Genomic DNA, 12577 nt, shown 5'->3' with positions numbered 1-12577 from the left:
AATCGCAATGACATGGATGGACCTAGAGGTTATTATACTGAGTAAAATAAGTCAGACGGAGAAAGATGAATACCATATGACTTCACTTATATGCGAAATCTAAGGAACATAAAGAACAAACTAATCAAAAACAGACTCACAAATATAGAGTACAATCTGGTGATAGCCAGAGGGGAGAGAGTTTAGGGGCCTAGGTGAATAAGGTGAAGGATTAAAGAAGTACAAATTAGTAATTGATAGATGGACACAGGGATGGGGAGTACAGCATAGGGAATGCAGTCAGCATTAATGTAATGGCTGGGTGGAGAACCCGAGGAAAGAAAGAGCAATTGGGGGGATCGTTTTATAAACTATATAAATGCCTAACCAATGTACTGTATACTTGAAACTAATAATATAATTAAATTTTAAAAGGACAAAAATCATATGATTTCACTGATATGTAGAATATAAAACAAAAAAAAAGTAACAAATGAGCAAACGTAACAAAACAAAACCAACTCATAGATAGAAACAGAATGGCGGTTACCAGAGGAGAAGGGGTTAGGGGAGGGCAAAATGGGTAAAGGGGGTCAAATATATGCTAACAAATGGAAACTAGACTTTTCGTAGTGAGCACTCAATAGAATATACAGATATTGAATTATAATATGCTACATCTGAAATTTATATGTTATTAACTAATGTTACCTCAATAAAAATAAATTAATTAATAAAATCAGCAGCTATTCCTTATAAAAACTCTAAGTGCAATGAAATAGAAGAGAACTTCCTAAAGAGTATCAAAAATCCATGAGCAAGCATCATAATCAAGTCATTTCTCATGATATTCAGGAATGACAAGATGTCCTCTATAGTGTTTTGAAGATCCTGAAATGTAATAAACCAAGAAACTAGCTGTATAAATCTAAAAGGAAGATAAAAAGAGAAAAAAGTATAATTTTTTGCAGATGGTATGATTATATGCATTGAGAATCCACGAAATGCAATTTAAAAACTATTAAAACTGAGAAGTCTATGTAGTGGACATCTGCTGTTTGGGTTTGCCCAGCATTCCTTCTTCCCTGCTTCTGATAATAGCACTCTTTTCCTTTGGAGAGCTGCTCCTCTTTCACTATCCTTTCAATATAGTCCTGATAAAATGGACAATGACACCACCCTACACACACACACACACACACACACACACAGCTGGGCATCTAACCCAGGATGGGCTAATCATAATATCAAACTCTGTTGGACACAGTGGCAGCTCCAAGAGGGAGTCATGTGACCCAGGCCAGAAATAAAAGACCTTCCTTGAAATATTTCAAATCAGAAGTAAATAAGTAGCTTTCTCTTTTCTTTGAATCTTGAACTGTTAAGGATGTGACCCCCAAAGCAGCTGGTAGCTCTCCCTCTACCATGTGGAAGAATCTTAGAGAATGAGGCAATGCAGAAAAGAGAGAAGCAAAGAAGAGACATAAAGAGATGAGTGACAGCCAATACTATTTGAGTCTCTGGATCCTGGTGTGTCTGAGATCTGCCCTGTCCTTCCCAGTTATAAATACCAATAAACTCCATTTTCCTCTTAAGCTTATGCAAATTGAGTTTCTGTCACTTGTAAACAAGAGTTTTAACTGATACAAGCTGCATGTAAGATATACTGAATCTCAAAGCTTTCTCTTTTTTTCTTTTTTTGAAAAAGTATTATTTTATTTTATTTTCCAACATTTATTATAAAAATTTTCAAACATACAGAAAAGTTCAAAGAATTTTATGGGCCTTTTGAGCCATGCTTCTCTTGCTCAATCCCACTTCCACTTCTGGAAGTATACTTTCCCTTCTAATAAATCTTTTCTTTTCTACTGTAAAAAGAAAAAAAGAATTTTACAGTGAACACCAATAAACCCACCACCTAGTTTTTACAATTAACATTCTATTATTATATTTCGGTAACTTTCTTTTAGTCTAGAAATAACAGAAATAACAGAAATAGAAGCAGAAAAAAAATGTACTCCATTCACAATAGTGGAAAAGAGATGTGTGAAACACTAACCAGGACAGACAAATAAAGTCCCCACAAAATTCTGCTCTCACTAGACAAAGAATCAGGAAAGGAGCAACCTAGTAAGAAATTTTAGATAACTGATTTACTCTAGCCACTCACTGCAGGGGCGGGGGCAATGCAAACCCTGCCCCTCCGCCCCACACACACATTCCAGGAATAGCCAAGTGGAGAGCCTAGACCTTCCACCCTTGGCGGGCTCCCATTTCTATCTCCATCCCCTACTCTCTTGGAAACCACTTGGGGAGACTGAAGCCCCAACCCCTCCTCTCTGAAGTGGTGTCAGAGTGGCAGAGGAGTCCCAAGTAGTGTCAGCATAGGTACTGTGCCAGTCTTGGTGCAGAACAACCGTGGATGACTTGCCAATGTCCCATGGGTGTTCTTATTAAAACTAGAATAACTTAGATTATAGGAAATGTATCAATTTCAGATCGTTTTGAGTTTTTCGTTTGTTTGTTTGTTTGTTTTGTTTTGTTTTGTTTTTGCTTCAGGCGCGAACCAGGCCCCTGGTAGGCGAGTGGGGTTTCCCCTGAAGGGATTGGTCAGACCTGCCGTCACTCATTCTTGAAAACTATTAAATACACAAGAATTCCATGGATAGAACTTCTCATGACGAATGGGCGCCTGCGTTGCTATAGTGTTTACTGTTTACGAAAGCTCTTCTGAGCCCTCTGGTTTCAGACTGGACTACATATAGAACAACAGGAACAAAAAGAAATCCTGTTGCTCTTCCTGGGACGGTGAGCTAGCCGCCGGGCGCATTGGACAGGGTGTAACGCAGGGAGGGTATTTTTAGGAACTTATTGACCAAGGCTTTAAGCGACACCACATTTTTAGGCAATTTTAAGTTATTCTCTATGTTGTACTTCCTTTCATTATTCCCCAAACTTTAGAAAAGGTATGTTAGAAGTTATAGCTTTTGCTTACCTGTGATATGGAGAATTTACGAAAAATCATGTTGGAGCCATAGTTATCTGTTGTGAAAACCCTCCCCAGCAAAGTGGTGACCATAGGAGGAATCTCAGCAACCATAGCACTGTAGCCTGATGAAAAGACCAAAATAGAAGATCATTAAAGATCTGGTTCAGATCACAAGTAAGATTGTACTTTGGAGAACCCTCCAAAATAGCTGGAGAACACTTTGAAGAGAAATTATCTCTTGGTATTTAAACCAGCAGGTAATTTTTAAAGGGCAAGTCAGATTACTAGTTTAAGGTGTTAGTGCAAACAAATGTATTTTTATCCCCGAATTAGCTTTAAATGAAAGAAGAAAATAAATATAAGAATAGAGCCATAACCACAAGGGATAACAGAGAAGGATGTGATTAGCCGGTCAAAATTGTGAGGATTTTCTTGAAGATATGAAACAAATAGGATAAAGTTGGTTGAGAAACCAGAATCAATGAATCCATAACATCATGCAGATATGGGAGAGGGCCTCTGTAAAAGTGAATTCTCTGTTTTCTAACATAGCCTCCCAAGGATAGACCATGTCACAGTCATCTAGCTCAGGGGATGAGAGTGATGATGAGGCCTTCACAGAAGACAATGGTGAGTCAATGAACTAATAAAACTTAGAATTAAGTCCAAATAATTGCTAAGAACATGTCTAGGAAGCTTGAGTAAATTATTAAGAAATTATTCCTAAGAAGACCAAGCATAATGAAACCATTAGTAAAAAATTAATAGCTAGGTGGAAATAAATTTCCTGAAAGAAGTATCAGGTGATGGTGGTCAAAAAGGCACTTCTGCTTTTTCTTTGTTGTGGTTATTTTATAGTGAGAATGGATTTGTGTAATATTTTGGCAAAAACTTTAAAGTTTGATAATATTTAGTGTTACTAATGGTGTGGGCAATCAACAGTCATTCTGAAAGTGAGAATGTATGCACAACATTTCTGAAGAATAATATGGCAGTCTATCAAAATTTTAAATATACCTTCTCTTTGATCCAATTCTATTTCTTCAAATATATCTTGAGAAATACTTCTACACAGGCACAAAGATTTGTGTTATAGGACGTTCATTGCTACATGTTTGTAGGAGCAAAAAATTGAAAATAACCAAATATCCAAAAATAGGGGAATGATTAAATATAATGTAGTATGCAATCCTTAAAAAGAATGAGATAGATCTCTATGTACTGTCATAGAAAGTTCTCCAAAGCATTATACACACACACACACACACACACACACACACAAATACACACACACACACACACAAATGCTGAGGAAAGCTATGTACTGTACTAAACAGTGAAGGGACACTTTCATATTTTATCCTCTATTTTTCTATATTGTCTTTTTTTACAAGAAAGATGTGTATTTGTGTCATTTGTATAAGTAAACAAAACTGAAAAATAACCATCAATAGAATGTAAAGAGTGTGTACAACTTCCGCTAATAGTTTAAAGAAAAGGAAAAAAGGAAATTCAGTCAGTCCAGCAAAAGTAAGGGGAAAAAGAAACAACAATCAAGTGTTATAATTAGATTTTTTTTAAAAAAAATGTCAGCTGTATGTACATCTGTATACAATATACTATGCTGCCCTTAAAAATGGTGAGGTAGAGATCTATGTATACGGACAAGGAAAGATGTCCATGATCTCCTATTAAGCAAAATAAATAAAGTCACAGAACAATTCATATAGTATAATCCATTTTTTAAAAAAGCCAAAACTCTGCATGTTGCTAAATGTATAAAAGAAGATCTTTAGTTAGCAAACTGTTAACTGAAGTTACCTTTAGGGAGTGAGTTTCGTTGGGGGGCAAGGAGTGAGGAGAGATGTCACCTTATTTTGTAGTCAAAGGTTAGACCTGGACATCTTTAAATGTACAGGTGATCATATTACTTTTTTTTTGAAGCCCTTAATGCTGGATTAAATCCAAACTGGAACATAGCATACAATGTTTGCCATGATCTGATTCCTGCCTGCCTCTCTGTCTTATCTCCCACCATACTCTCCACTGGCCTACTGCAAGCCAGTCACATGGCATGATAATATCTGAATTTGTTTAAATGGGCCATGATTTTTCTCATACCTACATGTCTTTGTACAAACTCTACTCATTTTCAAGGATCTCACAGGTCTCCAGATCTTATATCCCAAAATTGTAAACTAAGTTCAGATTTATATAATTAATATACAAATTATGACAACTCTAAGCCCCCATGCTGTGGACCATGAGGTCTATTTTTCAACCAGGTTGGAGGGTGCTTCCCCCAGCCCCTGAGCAATTTCAGGGAACCCAAAAGAAATGTTTAAAAGTTCCAAAAATCGATCCTAGTTGTCATTTGCTGTCTCTGCCAGCTATTTTCTACAAACTGCTATGCTCCAGAGTTCAACAAATCACCACTTACTGTCTTTGACTTTTAAAACTTTTTATATAATTTTAATACATACAGAAGAATATTTTTGATGTATTTTTGGAGCATAATAATAAAGCAAATGTTCCTGAACCCATTATCAGCTTAAGAACTAGAGCATTACCAATGCTTTTGAATCTACCTAAATTCTTCCCCTTTACTTCCCCCTGAGAAATCCCCTCTCCTGGACTTTGTGTTTATTCTTTCCCTTCTATATTTTAATATTTTTTCCACATATACCCATAAGTTTTCCCTATTTTTGAGCTTTACAAAAAAGTTATCAGAGGAATCTGGTGTCCAGTCCATCTCTGTCATCTCCAACCAGTCGGTGAAGTAAACCACTCCACAGCACTTGAACTGCAAAAAAATTACTAGTCAGTCTCAGAAACTACAAAAATATTTTCTTAATTTTTGGAGATTAAACATCAGATTTCTAAAATTTTTGTGCCCAGAGATAAACTCACTTCTGTCATCACCTAATGATATGTGTACATTCTGTGTTGATGACAGAAATGTAGTAACAGCATCCATAATAGAACAGTTCTGAACAATAACACCCATAACACATGAAAACAGACCACTTGTGACTGAGCCTCACTCCCCAACTGTAAGATCCCCTACAAGAAATCATGTAGCAACAGAGTTAATATATATAACTAACAAAACAAATAACTGAAATCTTATAGTTATCATTAAGCCTCTAGGCACTAAAGAGTCGTTAATCTGTATGTATATGCCTAGTTACCAGTTTAATTGCTTAACAAATTCAAATGCTATATTAAAACTTTCTGTAATCTCTGTAAAAAGATTTGTTGACCAAAGTCCTCATCACAAAGATTACCAGAGTTGAATTCTGTTAACTAGTAACATTTCCAAAAATTCTTGAGGTATAAACACAGGTTTGGCCAACAAAATTTTATTCAACCAAATAAATTCTTAAAATAAATTATCACATTCTATCACCTTAATCTCAGAAGAAATTATGTTCCTTTAGCTTGAATAAAGTTAGATTTAAAGGGGAAAAATTTATCAAATCGCATGTATTCTTCTGTGATTTACTTTTTCTATGTAACATTATTTCTGTTATTGATGCATGTAGTTGGAATTCATTTTCAATGCTGTGTAGTATTTCATTGTGTGAGTATACTACAATTTATTTAGCCATTCTATCAAAAAAATATTCTCTTGCCATTCTTTTAAGACTATATCAAAGGTGATGCAGACTATCCAGTCTCAGAAAATGCAGAAAATCCTTAGCATGTTTTGAATTACTTCCTTTTATATGCTACCACTAAACATTCTCCATATTTCCGTTTTTAGCACTTAGTACATTCGAGGGCAAGGGTCAGTAAATTTTTCTTCTCTAAAGGACTAGATAGGAAAAATTTTCAGCTCTGTGGGCCATAAGGGCTAGCATGACTACTGAACTCTCTTGTTTTAGCATAAAAGCAGCCACAGAAGATACATAGATGAATGAAGATGGCAGTGTTCCAATAAAACATTCTTTATTAAAACAGGCAGCTGGCTGGGTTTGGTCCACTGGCCGTCGTTTCCCAAACCCTGCTCTCGTTCATCTGAATTTCTGTAGCATTGTCCAGTCTTGTGGTCATATGTGCATTTGTATTATCTCACTTCTTTCTTATTACCTTATTTCTCATACCTCATCACACCTCCCCACCTTTGTGGTTCTGAGCTCCTGTATCTAATAAAAACTCAACCTGTAAGTTCAATTCCTGAATTTATGTGGCTCAAAGCAAGAATTATAACCAGTAGCCACAACTCCAACAAGTAGGGTATAGGAGTAAAGTAAGGCCTGGTGCTAAGAGGCCTAAGAATTGCTGTATGGGATTTGAGACTGGAATGCTGCCTCAGTTTCCCTCCTTAGCACTCCAGGAGTTCTGGTTAGGAATGAAACTATTCCCTGAGAACCAGTCTCCTTGCAATTTCCTGAATGTGCCTTATTCTCTCTCATCTTCAGAATTTAAATGTGCTCCTTGTTTTCTTTCTTGTGCCCCTGCTCCCTCTTACTCCCTTTGCTTGGCTAATTCTCACTTACCCTTAGGGATTTAAATTGATTTACTCTTTCTGGAAGCTTTTAGTAACTCCCCACCCTTACACTTTCTCCACTCCGACTGCACCTTTTCTTCCTAGACTGTGCGGGTATCTCTCCTTTGTGTTCCTCTAGTAGCCTTTATCTAAATTTGGTTCAGTAATTGTCTGCCTCACCCACTAGACCAGTTGAGAACTGTTTGAGGGCAAGGGTTGTCTTTGTATACTCAGGATCATAACGGGTCCTTAGGCAAGGTTTATTCAGTGTTTGCCCGGATTTGGCTAGCAGAAGGAGCTGGTTTCTACTTACAGTGAAGATCAGCCACTTGGCTGAGGGTCCAGCCAGAGAAGGTACTGATGATTCTCTAGAACCAAATTGCCACTCTCTCTTTGAATGTACACTGCTGCTGCACCCTGCTCGCTTGATGATGGCCTGAACTGTATCCAAGCTTGGCTTCCTTTTGGGCGCTGTGATTTGGTTCATCTCAGTAAAAGAGTTGCTTTATTATTCCTCATGTTTTTTCTCCTGGTAAGTGGGACTATGAACATCTTTTTCTAACTTGTCTATTACTTGAGATGATTTTATGGCACGTTTCCTTACTAAATTGTGGTTATGGGAAATACTCTATTTAGAATTAGAGAAAAACTGGGTTTGGTTTAAGTCTTTGTGCTTTTTAACTTTGGTAAGTCGTTTTAATCTCCTTCCCTGAGCCTGTTTCTCATCTGTAAAATGGGATGGTACCTGACCTATCTCACAGTGTGGTTATGAGGACAAAATAAGAGAGTGTGTGTGTGTGGGGGGGGGGAGGCAGTAGGAACATCCATATGGTGAGTGATAATTCAGAAGTTGGGCATTTATGGATAGTTCCAAACCTACATTCCTAATGTCTGCTCTTTGTTTTACTTATTAAACATATTTAAATTTTCTTGTAACATGATTTGGGCGGCTAAAGTAAGCTGTCAAACTTGACTAGATCTTAAATATACAGTCCACGAAGCTGGATTGGCCCCAGGCAATACTGTGAGGTCAGCAAAATGTACTCTCAGTAACCTTTCTTCTCTTGATGGTAACTTTATCCCCTCCCTCCCCCTTTTTTTTGCAAAGCCACTTCCTGTTCTGTTTACCTCTAGGCACTTAGCACTTTTATATTAACCTTTGTTTCCAAAAAGCATTCACCTTAAAGAATCAGGAACAAAGTTTCCCTGGCTAATTTGCACTTGAAAGGATTCCTGGAGAAGGAGGCTATTTTTATCAAAAGGAATGAATAATTGAAATTTCAGGCATTAGAGTACAAAGGCTTATCAACTCCCTTTAAATCACAATGGGACTAATTTCACCTTCACCTGCATCTGTGGTCTCATCCCTGGAGGTATGTAGAAACACCCAGAGAGCTCCTTAAGAATACTGAAAGTTGAGACACTACTCAGAGAGATTCTAATTCAGTTGGACTAGGTTCAGACTTAGGTGGTTTTTGGTGTTGTTGTTGTTGTTGTTGTTGTTGTTGTTGTTTTTAAAGCTACCCAGGCAATTCTTTTGTGCAGTCAAAGCCGGGAACCACTGACTTAAATCTAAATTGTCCCAGCTCTTGAGAAAAAAGCTGAATGCCCTTGGAAGATCAAACCTTAAAGCAGGATGGGGTTGCAGGGATTGTGAGAATCATTGATAAGGTGAACAGGTTAAAAATAGGCCCAGCAACTGCATAATAAGCAAGTGCTTGACAGCTCCACAGGAAGAAGCAATCTGTGGCTGATCTGGTCCCCCACTCCAACATCCCCAGAGAAAATGGCCTGGCCCTAACTATTGGTCCTTAAATCTGCTTTCCATATGGTTCCTGGGTATGACAATAGATAAAAATCTCTGAGCTATGGAGCTAAGTCCTCAAATGGTCATGTACCCAAGTAAGTAAGTCTCCAGTAGATGAGATAATTTTACATAGAAGATAAACGATTTTGCTAAAAATATGAGATCTGTGTTATTTATTTGCATTTTACTAAACATTGTAGGTTCAGCATTTGTTATTTAGTTCCTTGCTTTATAAAGCAACTCCAGGATGGGTAAAGGGTGAGTTTACATTGCTTAAACTTTGGCCTCCTTGGTCATCCCACAGCAGGGCTTTACTGTTGATAGCATAACAAAGCCTTCATTATATGTTTCTCATCACTGTTTGGTTTGTCTTTGCTGTACTTCCCTGCTTCTAAGGTGATCCTTCAGAAACGTGGTTAGAGAACATGGACCACCTTTTAATTAGCAGTAGTCTTTTCTGTACACATTCTTAAACAATGCTTGCTGCAGAAACATCTTTGGTATTTTCCTGAGCAAGCAGTATCTCCCAGTTTAAAGGAAAATCCCACCGATGGATAACAAAGTTTTCAGGAGTGTTTATCCATTGATAAGCCCCTGCTCTGACATGTCTGGAGATGAACCAAGCACCCAGGGGAATACCCGTGATCAAAAAAGGGAAACAGGTTACACCACCTTTTTAGAGAGATGCCTACAGAAATAGGGGAATGGACATTAGAAAAACTAGTTATCATTGTTTCTATTTCTTCCTTTATGTACATATTTACCTTTATAAATAGCTACAGATTTATTTATTTACTTGATTAAAAAGCCAATCATAACTATACCTCATTTGGCAGCATTGTAAAATTTAATCAACGTTTCAAAGATATGAGTTGAACTCACAAGATGAAAGATTCTAATATATGGGGTATGTGTTAAGTGCTCAATCTATTTCAGTTTGATAATGGTCATAACTGTATGGTGTCCTACATTGCATGCCTCAATTATTGTTGTTTCAGTGAGTTCAACCTTTAAAATGTATTTTTATATTGAGAATGTGTTTAACATTGGTTGGCAAACATTTGGGTGTACAGAATATATGCTTATGTTTTAGCTAGCCCCAATTAGTTGATTCTTGATGTAAATGATCTTTTACAAAGTAATATAATTTTTTCTTCTTTTAAATAGGTCTGATGGTCCAAGAAGACACAGCATTCTTGTCCTCACACATATAATATCTAAGTTGGTTTGTTCCACAAAATGTAAATGTTAAATTAAAAAATCATTCTTAAAATTACATATCCATATTAAGATGTGCTATTTAGCAAGGCTTGACGTGGCACAAAGTAAAATGAGGTTGTAAAATGTCAAAAGGAAGATTATTATTAATCACTAAGAAAAAAAATACTTTTTCCACAAAACTCACTTGAGGATATGTCATAGAAAACATAAATAGTATGTTGGACTACTTGGCCAATGAAAGTGAGCCAGAGATCAAGAGCCAAGCATCTGTGCTTTTAGAACTAACATTTAACTAGAAAGAGTGAAGGGCTTAGATAACCATGTTAGATTAAGAGCTATTATTACTAGAATGCAGTTGAACATTATGAGGACTCAGCTATCCTTTATGTTATTATAAAAATTTATCTTTGTATGGCAAAAGCAGTTTTATCATTATGTCCATTGCCATTCAGTTGCACTAATATTTGTAATTTTAAAAATAGCTAGCACTTCCATACATCATTCTAGGGAATATAATTACATGAATAAGAGCAAAGCCCATTTTCCCCGTCTTGTAAAGTCCTTGGTTAAAAAGGAAATCCTCCTAGAGGAGGTACTTTGGGGCCATTATCAAGTGTCCCATCCATACACCCTTAGTAATATAACTACATGAATTAGAACAACCTTGTTCATTAAATCCTGAAAATTAGCCAGTTAATCCTCCCTTATAAAGACATGACATCATTTTATTCTCATTCAATGATATATTCTATTCAATAAGTATTTACTTTGCATTTACACAGTTTTTCAGCATCGTGTGCATTGTGAGACACAAAATGGGAGGGTTTAATATTTTAGGATACCTTCTCTGGTCTTAAGAGTTTACAGTCTCATACTAGGCAGCAAGAATATGGTACAATAAAAATAGGCAGGAGTCCATCATACCCCCCTTTCAGGCCTCTATCTCCCTTCTTTGTGGCCCTGGAGCCTAAGTTCCAGTAGAGCCTTATTCTCAGCAGGTTGTCATCAAACAGCACTAAGCTGGTAATGGCCCAAGGTGGTAGCTTTTCTAGGAGGATTTGCATTTTAATCAAGGACTTTCAAGACAAAAACAAAGTGGGCCTGTGTAAACAAAGTTGGAAAATTGGTTTATTCTTAGGGTTCTATCTCAAACCACAGGGTGCAAACTGCTTTGTCTCCACCCATAATTCTGTCACTGTCACTCCTCTGCTTTTAAAAGCCCAGCTTGCTTGCTGATGTCCATGCTGTCTATCTTTGTCTACAAGGTAGACACCACAATTTTTGTCTTTGTGTGTCAGGCACTCTTGAGCCTCATCTTCATTACTTCCAACCAGACATCCTAATTTCAAGCTTCACCGCACTTTCCATATTTCTATAATCAGGCCAGGCCTTTTTGCAACTCCTTGCTTTGCCTGCTTCCACTACTCAGAATGCCTTTCACCCTCTCTTAGCTTGTCTTTCTGGCATTTCCCATTTTGAGACCCAGCATAAACGTCGATTCCTCTGTGAAATTCTGACTATTCCACAATCCCCCCAAATTTCTTGTTTCACCTGTTTCCACAGCACTTTGTACATCTGTTATAGTACTGCTATAGAAATTAGTTTTTTAACTATCTTCCCCCACTGGCTTCTCGATGACAGGGACCTAGTCTAGTGTCTGGCATACAGTCTTTAATACATGCTTGTTGAATGTTTCTGCACTTAGAATGATCAACAGGTTGGCGAACGTAGTTTCATTCGACATTGAGTTCTCTACCCCTTCCCCAAAGACCTCGGGTTAAAGAAAAATTCCCAGTGGAATTTAAAAGGTTTATTGTTGCTAATTCGACCAAATTTAGAGATTTGTTCTTATGAGTAATCCATTTTGAAATTTGGACTCCTGGAATACATTGGTAGAAAACATTGACTTTTGCAAACATTATCCTAAAATGTCTTCTTTGAGACAAAGTGTATAAGCTGAGATTTGGTAAAAAAAAAAGAAGTGGCTTTGGTTAGTCTCTAAATTACTGGGTTAATGACTGATGGAGTCGGGGTTGGTCCCGGGAATTGTGGGGTGTGTGTGTGTGTGTGTGTGTGTGTGTGTGTGTGT

The sequence above is a fragment of the Pteropus alecto genome, unplaced genomic scaffold (assembly GCF_000325575.1).
Source record: "Pteropus alecto unplaced genomic scaffold, ASM32557v1 scaffold167, whole genome shotgun sequence".
Taxonomy (NCBI): domain Eukaryota; kingdom Metazoa; phylum Chordata; class Mammalia; order Chiroptera; family Pteropodidae; genus Pteropus; species Pteropus alecto.
The sequence above is the reverse complement of the archived record's forward strand: the minus strand, read 5'-3'. Positions refer to the sequence as shown.